This window comes from Myxine glutinosa, chromosome 1 (assembly GCF_964187855.1).
Source record: "Myxine glutinosa chromosome 1, kmMyxGlut1.1, whole genome shotgun sequence".
NCBI classification, from domain to species: Eukaryota; Metazoa; Chordata; class Myxini; order Myxiniformes; family Myxinidae; genus Myxine; species Myxine glutinosa.
The window spans coordinates 425577227-425593799 of record NC_136261.1 but is presented as its reverse complement, the minus strand read 5'-3'; the positions used below and the strand labels follow the sequence as shown (position 1 = coordinate 425593799).

The 16573-nt window shown below is 43.2% G+C and overlaps 1 protein-coding gene and 1 long non-coding RNA gene across 3 annotated transcripts in view; one reads left to right on the top strand and one right to left on the bottom strand.

Annotated features, from left to right (window-relative positions):
* LOC137411091 (E3 ubiquitin/ISG15 ligase TRIM25-like) overlaps positions 1-16573 on the bottom strand; it is a 212658-nt gene that overhangs the window by 102891 nt on the left and 93194 nt on the right. The window lies entirely within an intron of this gene.
* LOC144889637 (uncharacterized) overlaps positions 1-16573 on the top strand; it is a 55346-nt gene that overhangs the window by 37569 nt on the left and 1204 nt on the right. The gene's annotated exons all lie outside the window — the stretch shown is intronic.

Sequence of the window (16573 nt, the reverse complement as noted above, 5' to 3'; positions counted from 1 at the left end):
TCTGGTTAATAACCATTTTCTGTTAAGTTTGAAACTGTACTATTAACAGCGGCAAAGGTTGTTTTGTTTCTGGCATGAAAAAGGAAATTTGTTTCTGAGTTTTAATGTAACGATGAGGAAATGAGGATGAGCCGGTGAGGTGTTTGGTTTCACTGTAATGTTTAAAAAAAAAATACAGGAGAAGCTCGGGCCCCGAGGCAGTGCCCACCGCTCGACGCCTCTTCCCATGACCAGATGAGTACCACTCTCAATCAGGACCGAGAGAGTTAGATGAACTGCGGCAAAGACTGGTTTGTTACTCTCAACCAAAAATGACCCACTTATTATCTGTTTCTAGTTCAAGATCACCTTGTTTTCTGATGCTGTCTGTGGATTCTTCATTTTTGCAGGAACTCCCTGTTATCTGTCTGCTTGGATTGGATATCAGCTCAAACCTCAGCTGTGAAAAGTACATCTCTGGTAGAGCTAAAAGCACATCACAGCTCCTTGGCTGCTTGTTTTGTGCTCGGCGATACCTTTCTCAAGCTGCTATGCTCCATCTATACGAGGCCACTGCACGTCCTGTCATAGAGTATCATTGCCATATTTGGGCTGGTGTGCTGGCCTGTCACTTTTCTCTTCTTGATAGAATCTAGCAGTGTGTTGCCATTCTGGTGGGACAGGAGTTGCATCATCCCTGGAACCTCTCTCAATCTGCCACTCTGTTGCTACAGATATTCCCATGGAATGTGTTCTGAGGGTCCATCAGGTTGTTCCACCCGAGCATTCTTTCAGTTGCTCAACACATCTGGCAGTTTCCTCCCATCCATACACTATGTCTGTCCCAAGGAGTAAGACTATAAGGCATTCTGGATGGAGGTCCTCCATGCCAAACAGGAAATTAGAGCTATCTCCCTTGACATAACACGTGCCTTCTATATGGTCTGGCATCACGCTCTGCTCACCAAACTCGCCTCCTATGGTATCCATGGAAATCTCCATGCATGGCTTGTGGACTTCCTATCTGGTCATAGTCAATGTGTGGCCCTGAATGGGTTTCTCTCATATCCCCTTCCTTTTCAGGCTGGAGTTCCCCAAGGCAGTGTTCTGGGCCCTGTGCTTTTTCTTGTCTTCATCAATGATCTCTCTGACTCTCTTGAAAATCCTCTCTACCTCTTTGCTGATGACTTCACTGTCTGCCACTCCATTCCTCATCCCTCAGATGGACCTCCTCACTCTGCAGACCTGGACAAAATCACAGACTGGTCAAGCAGGTGGAACATGTCTTTCAATCCTGACAAATCTCACACTCTTACTATGTCTCTCCAAAAAGATCGACTGGACAACCCTCCCATCTACTTTCTCAACAATCCTCTCCAAGAAGTTCTGTCACTCAAGCTTTTGTGTCTCACTATCTGACATCATCTTTCCTGGGAAAACCACATTTCCAATCTGGCCTCCAAAGCCAGTCACCGACTGGGCATCCTCCATCGTGCGAAGTCCTTCCTTGGCACACCTGAGCTCCTCACCACATATAAGGCTTTCATCCGCTGCTCAATGGAATACTGTCCTCCCCTCTGGGCCGGTGCTCCTGCCTCACACTTAGCTCGTCTTCACGCTGTTGAAATCAAAGCTTTCAGAATCATTGGAATCTCCCATGATGAAGCTAACTCCAAGGGCCTTTCACTTTCAATGCAGGCAGGTTGGTCGTCTTTCTGTCTTCTACCGTCTCCTCTCCGGCCTTGCTCCCCCAGCTCTCTGTGCGCTCTGTCCCCCAAATATTCCTACAGGTCGCACAAGATCTGCCTGCAACCCTCTTATGGTTAAACTGCCAAAATCAAGACACTTTGCTCACCTTCACTCCTTCATTCCTTTTTCTCCCGCCGCTGGAACAAACTCCCTCACTCTTTTCAATCCCACTCCTCCCTCCAGGTCTTTGAAACATCTGTTCACCACCATGTCTTATCTTCCCCCACCCAAAACCTTGATCTTTTCTACCCCTGCTAATTTGACCCCAGATCCACTTTTTTGAAATACCAACTTCTGTCCTGGAAGTCCTTGCAGTGTGAAACGAGATGTGTGTGTGTACTTCTCCCGCTCCCCCCCCCTCTCTTTCACACACACACACACACACACACACACACACACACACACACACACACACACACACACACACACACACACACACACACACCATCACCTGGTGTTGGCCAAATGGTTAGGGCAGAAGGCTTGGAATCCTAATGTCCTGAGTTTGAATCCCCTTGAATTAACGCCAGGTGGGGTTGACTCAGCCTGTCATCCTTCTGAGGTCGGCAAAATGAGTACCAGATAACTGGTTATAGAGAGGCATTGCATCAGCCGCAGATGCACCCACTGAAAATGATGCAACCAGCAGCAGGGTGGCTGTACACCGAACCACCACCACCACCACCACCACCATCACTTTAGAATTCAATGATTATCGTATCCGAATCCACATTTAGATCTTCACCAAAATCGAATCAATTTGTCCTTGTTGCACACACCTGTCCACCAAGTTTCGTCCAAATCCGTGCTTATCTTTTTGAGACATCGTGCTATGTAACGTTTTTGGTCGCATCTCCCAATGGTAAAGAATCACTTTTAAAATTCTACTAGCCGGATCCGAATCCGGATCTTCACCAAAATCTTATTATTTCGGTCTTGTCACATAAACTAGCTCTGCCAAATATCGTCCAAATCCATCAATAAGTTTTTTAGATATCTTGTTCACAGACAGACAAAGGCACAGGGGTGAAAACATAACCTCCATTCACCTTCGGTGGCGGAGGTAAATATTGTTGCACGTGCACACATAATCCGCCCGTCCAGATCGCAATTTGTGAAGGGAGATAAACAGCCAATTAGTTGTACGTGTCGAAACATCTGATTAGCCTGTGACACACCGCAAATATCTCAAACATCCAATTTAAATGATGCAATTGCATAGAATCGCAGTGTCACAGAGAATAGTTGTTAAAGGCGATTCAGCACATTGCTTCTCATCGTAGGTTGATCCACGTGATCTTGCATAAGATTCAACAGCGATCAAAATGATTCCTTTGAGAGGCTAACGCTGGACAAATTTAATATTGCCATATTTCTTCAGAGGATTGCATCTATCCTCGAAGATTCACAATGCATGTCGGTGAACTGCCCTATTACTACCCTCTTCTTCCTCCTCTTGAACTTATACAAGCACTCCTAACGCATCTACAGTCACGTGAAAAAGTAAGTGCACCCCATGTAAAGTTTTGACTTTTTCAACATATTTCACCATACAGCTATTTGATCTTCATTTCAACAATATTGACAGATTAAGGTGATATAATACAACAAATATCATGAAACATTTACATTTTGGAGTCAATTGTATAATTTAAATAAACATAAATGCAAATTTCGCATGTGGAAAAAGTAAGTACACCCCGACATTTATCACTACTTCAAATACCTAAAATTAGATTCAGGTGCACCAGGTCAAGTGCAAATGATAACAACATCGTTGGAGAAGTTCTTGGAGGAACCTGTCTTTTGTAAACCTCAGATATTTAGTTTGGTTTGCTCTTTGTTGTTGAAGTGTGCGGCGTCACCATGCCGAGATCAAAATAGCTCTCTGAGGCCTTCAGAAAGAAGGTTATCGATGCCTACGAGTCTGGGAAGGGATTTAAAAAGATCTCCAAACCATTTGAAATCAATCATTCGACTGGCCGGAAGATCATCTACAAGTGGAGAAGATTCCAAACAACTGCCAACTTGTTCAGGCCAGGCCGCCCCAGCATGTTCAGCCCGAGAGCAGACAGCAAGATGCTGAAAGAAGTCTTGAAGAACCCCAGAATGTCATCACGGGACCTACAGGTAGCTCTTGCCACTGTTGATGTCAAAGTGCACGAGTCTACCGTTAGAAAGAGGCTGCACAAATTTGATCTGCATGGGAGGTGTGCTTGGAGGAAACCTTTGCTGTCCAGAAAGAACATCAGGGCAAGACTAAAGTTTGGCAATGAACGCCGAGGCAAAGACCAGCACTTCTGGAACAATGTGCTCTGGACAGATGAGTCAAAGGTAGAGCTTTTTGCCCACAGTACCAGAAGACATGTTTGGTGAAAACCAAAGACAGCATTTGACGACAAGAACCTGATACCAACTGCAAAGCATGGTGGTGGAAATATTATGGTTTGGGGCAGCTTTGCTGCATCAGGGCCTGGGCAGCTCACCATCATAGAATCCACTATGAATTCTTAATTGTACCAGAGGTTGCTTGAGGATAATGTGAGGCCATCTGTCAGAAAGTTGAAGCTTAACCGAAGGTGGACCTTGCAACATGACAATGACCCTAAACATACCAGTAAATCCACCAAGGAATGGCTGAAAATAAGGAAATGGAGGGTTCTGGAATGGCCAAGTCAAAGCCCGGATCTAAATCCCATCGAGATGTTGTGGGGGGGGGGGGGGGGGGGGGGGTTTGAAATGAGCTGTGCATGCAAGAAACCCCTCAAACATCGCACAGCTGAAAGAATTCTGCATGGAGGAGTGGGCAAAAATTTCTCCCAGTCGATGTCAGAGACTGGTACACAGTTATAAGAAACGCCTACTTGAGGTTGTTTCTGCCAAAGGGGGCAATACCACCTATTATAGCCAAGGGTGTACTTACTTTTTCCACATGCGAAATTTGCATTTATGTTTATTTAAATAATAGAATGGACTATAAAATGTAAATGTTTCATGATATTTGTTATATTATATCACCTTAATCTGTCAATATTGTTGAAATGAAGATCAAATAGCTGTATGGTGAAATATGTTGAAAAAGTCAAAACTTTACATGGAGTATACTTACTTTTTCACGTGACTGTACATCCGTAGCATTATCTCGACATTTGGAAATGTATCCGCAACTTTCTTGTCCATCAACAGTTTGTAAAGGAAATGTTCTCTCTCCATGTTATCATCTTCGTATTCCAGTAAATGAGTGAAGAGGCTGAGAACTGCACAAGTTCAACACCAAGTGTTTGATTTAGATCATCCTCGTACTCAGCAACAAATTTTGCTGCAACTGCTTCGATTTCATCGCAGTCCAGTGATTCCAGTTAATGCAAGAAACCGAAAAGAGAACAGGTGATTTCATAGGCTTCCAATGGTTGCTCCAATGAACTCAGAAACTGATCAATTACTGAAAGAAAATTCTGAACTCGAAATTTTCAGACAGTGAGAGTGCAGCTTCTTCTGATCGTCCACATGTGGAGGCCCCCTGGTTGTGGAGGCCCCTGGGCAACTGCCCAGCTTGCCCATTCATAAATCCGGCCCAGTCTCTATCTCTTTGCTGATGACTCCACTCTCTGCCGCTCCATATCTCAACTCTGAGATCGGCAGGTGGCATCCTCTTCACTCTCTACGGACTTGGACAAAATCACAAACTGGTCAAACAAGTGGAACATGTCTTTTAATTCTGACAAATCTCTCACTCTCACAAATTCTCTCCAAAAAGACCATCTGGAAAACTCTCCCATTTACTTTCTCAACAATCCTCTCGAAGAAAATCTGTCACTCAAGCTTTTGGGTCTCACAATCTGCCATGATCTTTCCTGGGAAAACCACTTTTCTAAGATGGCCTCCAAAGACTGTCCCCGACTGGGCATCCTCCATCATGTGATGTCCTTCCTTGGCACCTTTGACCTCCTCACCACATACAAAGCTTTCATCCACAGCTTGATGGAGTACTGCTCTCCCTTCTGGGTTGGTGCTCCTTTCCTAACACCTAGCTCGGTTTCACGCTGACGAAACCAGAGCTTTCAGAATCATTGGAATCTCCCGCGATGAAGCTGATTCTGATGGCCTTTCACTCGCTCACCGCAGACTGGTGGTCTTTCTGTTGGTGGCCTTTCTGTCTTCTACCGCCTCCTATCTGGCCTAGGTCCCCCAGCACTGTCTGTGCTCTGTCCCCCAAATATTCCTTCAGGATGCACAAGGTCTGCCTGTATTCCTCTTCTGTTAAATCTGCCAAAATCAAGACTCTCTGCTCACCTTCACTCTTTCATTCCTCTTTTCTCCCGCATCTGGAACAAACTCCCACACTCTCTTCATTCCCACTCCTCCCTCCAGGTCTTTAAAACTGCTGTTCACCACCATTTCCCCCATCCAAAACTTTGATCTTTTCTACCCCCATTAATACACCCCAAATCCACCTCTTTCAATCTCCAACTTCATTCCTGAAATGCCTAGTAGTGTCATTTTGTTTTATACGTTGTACCATCCCTTCCCTCCCCACCCCCAGCCCTCTCTTCCACAGATCTCTGGATGTCCCTGTTCTCTACTGTTGTTTTGCTTGTTTGATTCGCTCTCTCTCTCCCCATCTTGTCTCCCGCTCCCTTCATTATGTTTTATTTGACATGTTTTGCGTTTAATGTTCGCTCTTACACAAGCCTCGATGTTATATACAAAAAAAAGTCAAGCTTAGGTGAGCAGGCCTCCCCCCCCTCTCAAACCCTCCCTCCCTCCTCCCCAACCCCCCTCCCCCACCTCCCCACTCCCCCCCCCTCCCAACCCACCACCCCCACCAGCCCCTGGAAAAGGCAGCACCAATAACACAGAATAGTGGGACACCGTTGCCTTTGACTAGATAATGTTGTTGATTAGTCAACTAATGGCACAGGTGATGATTAAAATGCAGGAGGGACAAGGTGGCTGGCATTAGGCATGACATGCATGCAGGGCAGGTGGAGGTAAAGGTTGATATGAAGGTTATGGGCAATGAGGTACCCGCAACACTCGAGGCTGTACTGAGAGAGGTGAGTGAGCATGTGGATGGTGTCTGGAACGACATGGGAGCAGGTGAGGCTGGAATGATGGAGATAATTAGGATAAAAGAAGAGGTTAATGGACTTGAACAGGGAGTACAATGACCTGTGGATGAGCAAAAAGAACTGATGAAGCAAATCAGAAGTAATACAGGATCTAAGGGCAGCTCGAGAAATGCCCTTAGATTCTGTATTTGGACTTGAACAGCAGGAAGGATGTAAAAAGAGAAATGTTGGCAAGTAAGAAAATAATTTAAAATGGGACATAATGGCCGGACACAGAAGATAAAATAAATGGGATGAAGGATTAGAGACGAAAGAACGGAAAATGAAAGACATATTGGAAGACACTAAAGTCATCTCAAGCACAAGAAGACAAGCGAGAGGGCCTAGAATGTTGAGGAGGAGATCATGGAATATGTAGAAACAATATGTAAAGATCGGGATAACACATGGCAGGTGCAGGTGGAGAGGATATGAGCGATCAAAGCGGACCACGACGAGGTGAGGCTGTGTGAGCTGGAGCAAATTCATGGTGTGAAAGGGTGTGTGCCGAGCTTGGGTGGAATAAAGAAGCCGTGGTTTCTTGGAGTGTGTGCCGTGAGCGTGCAGAGTGGAGTGCATGAACGAGCGACGGTACGGGTCGTGCATCGATTCAGACGGGGGTAACCGTTAGCTTGACTGAGGGGAGGGGTGAGGTTAACAAGCGGGAAATATTTTAAATGTTAATATGTTCTCATCCTGTGCGCTGGGGATTAAAAAGAACAGGTTTGTAATCCGTACCAGTCCAAGTACATTTCAAGGCACTCCATGTCACTGTGTGTTAATGGTCCATGTCGGGCAAAACGCCCGTATGCAGATGATTGAAAAAAAAATTCCCAAGAAATGGTGTGCTGCTGAGTGTGCGCGGCACAAATGCTGCATCCGGCACAATTGGCAAATTCAGCTGCGGGATCTCCGTGGAAAGGCTCATATCTAAAGTTGTGTGTGAACTGTCATTGAGAGACCCATGTGTGTGAATGGAGTGAGATTGGCTGTGGAGTGGATCATGTGAATAAATGGTGTGCGTGAGACGGTTGGTGTTTGTAAGTTGTGTACGCTGGGCCATGAGGCGATTTGGGGATGCACCACGTTGTGGTGAAGTGGTGTGGTTGTGGTGAAGGTTACGGGGCTGCGCATATGTGTGCGACGTCTGTGGGGGTTCCACAGCGCGAGCAGTGGATGTGGAGAACACGCCCGGGTTCCCGTCGGGAATCCGCCGAATGTGAGTGCGAACATTTAAATTCATTGGCAGATTACAGATGTGCCGCAGAACTTTCCCACAGAGGGGGAATTACATAGGATAGAATATTTAGTGCGGAAGCAGGTTAAAGCTGGAACTCCAGAGCAATTGCTGCTGTTCGAACGTGTTGGGCACCCGAGGAGAAGCTGCCTACATGTTCATGCCATGGAAGGATCATCTGCCGAGATAAATTGTCTTGCAAGGTTTGGCGGTCTCAATCGGTGTCAGTCGTTACTTAACATCCCGTTAGGCCGCGAAGCTAGTTCAGAGGTCGGGGAGAGTCCGAGAAATTCCAGAAAATGTTTTAAATAATTTTTCAATCTTTATTTCATGGAAATTGAATTAAATACTTAAACACTGCTGAATACAAATCGCCTCCTTGTTATTTCCACTATCCTTCAGGTTAGCATGTTTCAATAGTGCTTAACATCCGGAATTTTGATTTTTATCCATATTTAACTTCATGATTAGTTCACCTGGAACGATTTTCCGGGGAGCTTATGTGATGGTGCGTCATCAGTCCGTCCATCCGTCCATTTTTCCGTAAAACACTCGCCACTTTTTCTCCTCAACCGCTGATTGAATTGTAATGAAACTTGGCACAAATAATATTTGTTGCGTTGTCACTAAAGTTTTTCACGGCATTAAAAAATTGGGTCTTCCGGGAGTCAAAGTGGGTCCACGTTTAACGCCCCCAAAATAGGAATTAGCTTTTGACTCTGAAATTACACACACTATTTTGATGAAACTCGACCACAACCTTCACCACCTTGGATGTACCAATGTTTGTTCATGGCACGTAGAAAATCGAAGTCTAAGGGGCTCAATGGGAGCGGGGGGGGGGGGGGGGGGGCAAGTGTGTCCAGGTTTGACCCCTCAAAATAGATATATGCTTTATTCTCTGAAACTACACACACAATTTTGATGAAACTCGACCACAACCTTCACCACCTGTGCTGTACCAAAGTTTGTTCATGGCATTAAAAAAATCTGCCCCTTTGGGGTTGTGCAGGGGCAGGTTGTGCAGGGCAGGGTCTGCCCTCCAAAATAGGTATTTGCTTTCTTCTCAGAAACTACACATCCAATTCTAATAAAACGTGACCACAACATTCTGTTCATCACCCATGATGTACCAAGTTTTTTCCCAGCATTTACAAAAATGGGGTCTGAGGAAGTCTATGGGGGTTGGGGGGCGGGGAGAGAGGTGGATGGAGGTTGATTTTTCTTTTGTTTGTTTAAAGTCTTATGATGACGTTTGTATGATTGTACATGCTGTCCTGTCCTCCAGCATCCATTCAAATTGGTTAAAAATGCCCTGATATGGTTTAGAATACCTTTATTCAGTGTAGTATACTACTTTATTCGACCAGATGAGCGCCCGGAGGTATTGCCCCTCTGTTTATATATAAATCGAAGTATACGTTTCATGACGTAACACGTTCTATGATCTCTCAAGATGGATCTCAGTCTCATTTCCCTCCAAACTACTGACGCTGATTTGTACACAGGTGATGTCTATCCTGTAAATGTGGAAGGCAGACAACACAACAATGATTAATTTGTCAAAGAAGATTCAAAATGTACTTCGGCAAAGAAAGGTTCAGATGATATTCACATGACAAACGGAAGTGCTGCCTGTTTTGCAACTGGTGAGTGGAAACGTAAAAAATTAACTTTGCAGAAGAGATCTTTTGTGTTGAGAAAATATTCAATTTTTGGAAAAGTGTTAAATATTTAGTATTTTGATTTTGACAAAAAAAAAGAAAATTGTTGTGTTCTTTCTTTCTGTAGAACAATCCAGAAGTAATAAGGGACAAATAAGGTCCAGGCGCAGCTTGACAGGGAAGAAGAAGCCTTTTTTGAAGAAAAAATCACGAAATCATGACTCACTTCCTATAAAATACAAGTGCATGTCTGGGCCTCACAACACCAAGATTAATATTAAATTGAACAAACACAAAAAGGTTGTAGAAAGGGGAATACGTTATAAGTGTAATGTGTGCAGAATGGATTTTGCTTCAACGAATAACATCAAAATACACATGAGGATTCATACAGGAAAACATCCCCACAAGTGCTCTGTCTGTGATAAAGGTTTCTTGACAAAAAGCAATTTGAAGAAACATATGAGGATCCATACAGGAGAGCGACTTCACAAATGCTCGATATGTGATAAAGGTTTCTCTCGAAACAGCCATTTGAAATCACATATGCGGATCCATACAGGAGAGCAACCTTACAAATGCTCGATATGTGATAAACGTTTCTCTCAAAACAGCCATTTGAAATTACATATGAGGATCCATACAGGAGAGCGACCTTACAAATGCTCGATATGTGACAAAGGTTTCTCTCATAACATCAGCTTGAAATTACATATGAGGATCCATACAGGAGAGCAACCTTACAAATAAATGCTCGATATGTGATAAAGGTTTTTCTCGAAAAGACAGTTTTAAATTACATATGAGGATCCATACAGGAGAGCGACCTTTCAAATGCTCGATATGTGATAAAGGTTTCTCTCATAGCAGCAGTTTGAAATTACATTTGAGGATCCATACAGGAGAGCAACCATCCAAATGCTCGATATGTGATAAAGGTTTCTCTCATAGCAGCAGTTTGAAATTACATTTGAGGATCCATACAGGAGAGCTGAAATCTGTAATACCAGGATATGAAAAATGAGATGTAGAGGATTTGGAAATTGAAGAAATCTGAAATTGTACCAATGATAGTCAGAGCAACAGGAAATCCGGATGATCAAGAAAATCCCAAAGAAGTACTGATAAAGCATTCCGGGGAATATCATGACAAATAATCTACAGGTGGAAGCTGTCAGAGGTTCAGTGAGGATTCTGAAACGAGCCCTTGGACCAAAGCTATGAGAACGAAGTTTCACAAACTGGTTAATGAAAAAGAATCCTTTACCGAAAAAGGAGGTGGAGATTTTGAGTTCTGGGAGAACTTCCTTCCACCTTCTAAATAAAACTGGTCTGTGGAGATAACAACCAACGAGAGCATCCGTACAAATAGACCATGTGCCGAGTCCACTAATTCTGCTTGGTTTTTGAATTCCGTGGTCTACGATGAGAAGTATCTGCATATGTGCTTGATATGTTTAATAAGTGTATATGAACCATTAATGAAATGTTCCCATGTTCGAAATTTGCACATTAATGAGCAATGGCCAAAAACAAAGAGGAAGTTAAACTCCGTTGGTGAGGACTTCCTTTTCCCTAGCAACGGTTGCATAGATGCTTCTAAATCAAGATTTTGAGCATTGCAATCCTCTGATCATGCAAATGTATGATTTTGCAAATCATCTGATGTTATCAGATATTATTTTGTGGATTATTTCATGTACATAATTCCTATTGGTGTCCGTTGCTATGGTAAAAATATCCCTAGCAACCAATATTTCACAAAGTGCTTATATGCATCAATTTATTCACTAAAAGTATAAATCTGCCCTGTAAATTCGACAAGTCAGGCTCGAAACATACTGGTATACTTTGGGGACTCGTGATCCCCACCCCACATCCCTATATTTATAACTTGGAATACAAAAATGAAGCATTAAAGAAACAAATATTTCCAAAAAACCGAAATAATTATCACACATATACTTTAATGGGTATTTATATTTGTGTCGTATGCCCATACTACCTTTCTCTATTTTTGTCCTCTTGAGATATACAGACACACAGACACACAAAAACACACATATACTTTTACACACATGACACGTGCACATCCATATCATTCTTTTTTATATTCCAAATGATCCTCATTCACTCTTCTTTCTTGTAAATATTTCCCGTTTCCTTCCCCTATCTCTCCATTTAACACACACACACACACACACACACACACACACACACACACACACACACACACACACACACACACACACATATGCACACCCATGCAGACACACACACATGCACTCATTTTAAAAGTCACATTTTTCATAATCTTGATTCATCCTCTCTCTGACTCTCCCCGCCCCCCCCTCTCAAATTCCCCCCCCCCCCCCCACCTTTCCCTCTCTCATTCTCTCTCAAGCTCACCTCTCTCATTCTCTCAAGCTCTCAAGGTCTCTCTCAAGCTCATCTCACCATCTCTCAAGCTCACCTCTCATCTCTCACCTCTCTCATTCTCTCTCATTCTCTCATTCTCTCATAATTATAATTCATCCTCTCTCTCTCTGACTCTCTCCCTCCCCCGCCCTCCCCTCCTCTCTCTCTCATTCTCTCTCAGGCTTTGTGCATCCCTATCTGAAACAGCACTAAATCATGGCAAAAGCCACTCAAACAAACCATTTATGTTCAGTTTATAAACGGCTCGTGTGTTTCACATATTCTCTTTGACATACATATGATATTGCATATAACAAGTCTTGATGTAAACAACTTTGTATGAGGACATCATAGTTTGAATCATTACACAAACATGCAACTCCTCCAATTCCTCTGACTATCAACAAGTTAGTGCACATTAAGTACTGTACATATAATTTGGTTCAATAATAAATGGGAAAGGATAGATATTGTACTTGGTATGCATATTCATTGTAATTTTCCATATGAAAACCCGACCCTACAGGACAAAAGTTCACATTCTTAAACTACATTCGTTTTGTTTTACCCTGCAGTATAAACTGTTCTCGGCAAAAAGAAAACATAGACATAATCTTTTAACTTTGGAATGAAATGCAGAATTTCTCAGTCTTACATTAATCTGAAATACAAATTTTGTATTAATTAATCTTTCATTTTCAAATGGAAATGACCGCATTATATAGAAAGTGGCAAAACCTTTGTTGTTAAATGAAGAAAAAAGAACAAAAACGCAGAGATTTTTGTTGATACAATAACATAATGCATACCTGTCAATCATATTCGTGCATTCAGTCGCAAAACATCAAAATAAATCAATGACTTATAGACTCAAGTTGTAAAAACCCACAGAGTATAAGGAAGTAATTCAGCTTCTTCATCTGATTCCAGAGTGTCAATTTCTTCCTCAATCTCTGTCCAGTCAGGAACAGACGCCTGATTTGCACAGACTTTAGATGAACACAAATCAGTCCAGGGAAGCTTGTTGAGCAAACACGAGCACCGCCCCTCAAGTACATTGTGTCTTCTTGCAAGAGCAATGTGCGAGTTCCATTACACTTGATGGTGCTGGAGGAAGACCCATCCAGTCTGTGGTGAGCAAACCATCATCAATATCCCAACCATTGTTCTTTGGTGATGATATTTCTGGTTTGCTGATAAGGCACATTTTGTGAATGGCGGCTTGGGAGTTTGCTCGCAATATGTGCTTGTGCATGAAATCTCTGTTTGGAGGCAAGCTTTTCTCTCCACAGCTCCCAGTCTTGAACATTCTGCATCTTGCTTCATTTGCCTCGCGGAAGCCCTTCTGCCCATAGTGTTCACAGGTGTATGCTTCGATGTCTTCATGCAAGGATGGTGGTACTGTAAACGTCATGCCAAGCTTTTCAAATGTGGATCAGTGGTCTTTACTTGATGTGAAGATCTTTGCAGATTTTGGTTTACTATTACCATACAAAGCACTCAATGTGTCGCATCCAGGAAAACAATGAAATCCTATTAACGCAGAACAAACTTCTTTCCTGAAATGGTCAATTATGTGACAGACAACAATTGTGCTTGTATTACTTCCTCTGCCTGTGTGGAAGTAGACCTCTGCATCTATGTCCTTGCAAAATGCCACACATAGTACCAAGACATTGGTGTCTGGACTGATCATGATGATGATGTGATCACTGTTACTTGCAGCGTACGAGGAGTGAAGTAGAAGTCTCGTATCGGCTTCTTGTGTTGAGAACAAGCTTGGGATTTGCAAAACTTCCTCATCATTGCCATGCTTTCCAATAGAATGACACTCAAGGCAATGTCCAACAATAATTGTGATGTCATCAATCAGCTTCCCAGTCTTGCACAACTTTTTGAACAGAAACTGGAGCAGATTTTCCTTCTTGTCACCACAAGATCGAAACTTGGACCATTGTTTTGGAGTCCTCTGATCAGGAGAAAATATTTCACTGATCTGGGTCCCTCCCTCTGCTCGTCTTCCTCTTTCAGCATTCTTTATGCTGCCAGACATGTATCTGTCCGTAACAAAGTGCACAACTTTGGACCTGTTCATCTTTGCCTGTTTCACAAGGCATTTCAACATTTCATCAGCAAACTGTCCAAATGATGGCTGTGGTTTGATGACTCTGATGAGTGCCATCGAATCCCATACCCATATTGAGCCAAATGGGATCTCCTCAACTGATCCCTCCAGGAACTGCATGAGTTTGTCTCTGTTGGTTTTCACAGGAGAGCCATCATGGTTTGCCAGTGGTGCAGGAAATGGACCCAATGAATGAACCAGCATCTCTTTTATGTCAACCTTTCTCACTGAACCAACAACAATCAGCCTGCGGACAGATCCTGGTCAGCTATCAAGGCGATTTCTTTACCCTTCACTTTTGTTATGGTGGACTTATCTGTATCCTTGAAAGTCTTCAGCTTCATCTTCGTCATGGTGTCATGGAAACCAATATCATTTGATTGAAGTCTCTTCTGGCAGAATGTTGTGAAGGCAACTTCACCTTTTTCCTTGGCCTCATGAAGGTCTGCAGCGACAGGTCTGATGCAAGCTGACCTGATGTTATGTCAAACAGCTTGTCTCATTCTAGTGAAGGATCAAAAGGGTTGACCATATTTTGAATTGTATCCATGATGTTCTGTATGTCCTTCTCATCACGCTCTTTTCGTGTTCTGTCTAAGTCAACACGGGCCCGACATGAAGTGTCACGACCAACCAACGCCATCTCCTGACAATTTCTCGTAATGGCAGTTCTTTCATATTTTAATAATGTCCATCTGTGCACTGCACCTTCTTGAGTGTGAATCCAGTCACTCCTTCTTTTGTCTTGGAGTCTCGGTTTGCAGTTTGCTCAATTATTTGTTCACAACCAATTTGAGCAAACCCATGCTTCTGTTGTGTTTATGCAACAAAATTCCCAGCTTGAAACTCTGCATAGATGTCAGGGTGACTGTCTCAAGCAGCACATCTCAAACCCATATGATGTCAGATACCTTGCATTATTGATTCTGTCATATGAAAAGAACCAAGGTGGAATGGAATGGATGCTCGACAGGTGAAGGTTCCAACTGGCTTGCCTTGTAGCCCTGATGAATAGAGCAAGTCATCAACCATTGGAATATATATGCTCCAGAAGTGGAACGTCTCAATATTCAGGTTGTCCATGATGAAGTTCTCATAGCCACCGACAAGCTCCTGAAATTTCTTTGAGTTGACACGGTCGTCAAAGTCTTCAGCTGGGAATGCCTTCTGCAGGTGAATTGCAAGCTGGGAAGCGAAATTTCTCTCCTCTTCTGATACAGTATCCAAGTATGACTGCCATCGGAGTCGTTGAAGTGCTTCACAAAGTAATTTGTGAGATCTTACGCTCCTGTTCTAATGATGGCCACTTATTACTCCCCCGACAGACCCAGTAGAAATCACTTCAGACTCGATGATAATGTCCTGGAAGCCAGCATCAGAATATCGCTTTCCAATACTCATTAGGCGCAACATCATCTTCAATGACTCATTAGGCACAACACTGGCAGCAGCATCCATGTTGATGTCTGCTGCTGTGGGTGGCCAGATCAGCTGAGGATTGGCACAATTTCCATCGTATATTTTGAGCCTTTGAATAAATGGCCTGGTCCATGACTACAACAATCTTACTGAGTCCCAACCCATCTGCTATGGCAAGGCTGCGGCATAGGATCGTGTACCCTGTGTTTAACTGAATCGGACTGGCATCCATGACAGGTAAGTAGCCAATATTTGTTTGTGTTGGAATAGCACCTCTTTTAAACAATGTGTTGAAACCAGTCCATCCAGGTAAGACACTTTCATTCATCTTTGCCGTCTTTGTGAGAAAGTATGCACTATCGATTTTCCGTGCAGTTTATTGGACATGGATATGGTTCTCCAAGTCCAGTTGGACATTCTCAGCATATTTCTGGGGCCCTTTCCTTTGAACTCCACGATTGAATTCCATGTTGGTTGATGGTGGCTGCAGGGATCATTTCGTCATTCTCTGTGCAGATATTGTTTCATCAAATGAGTCATCAGTGGATACCTGCCTTTGAATTATTATACCATTGGTATTGTGGGTGGTTCCTCTGCCAGATATTTCTTCACCGTAGTCATTGTTATCCCATACAATCATTGTATGGATATTTGGCTGGATATTTGGAGGTATGAAATGCTCTCCTCGCTGAATCTGAAATTGGGCCAGAGGTGTATCATGTTCAAGGACCTGGGAAATGGAAGTACAATGTCCCAGGCCATTCAGCAATCCGATAAGCTGAGCAGATCAAGTTATGTGTCCAACCGATATAGCCAAGGCAGAGTGCTTAGGCATGAGCCTCCTTCCATTGAATGCAATGTTCATTATATC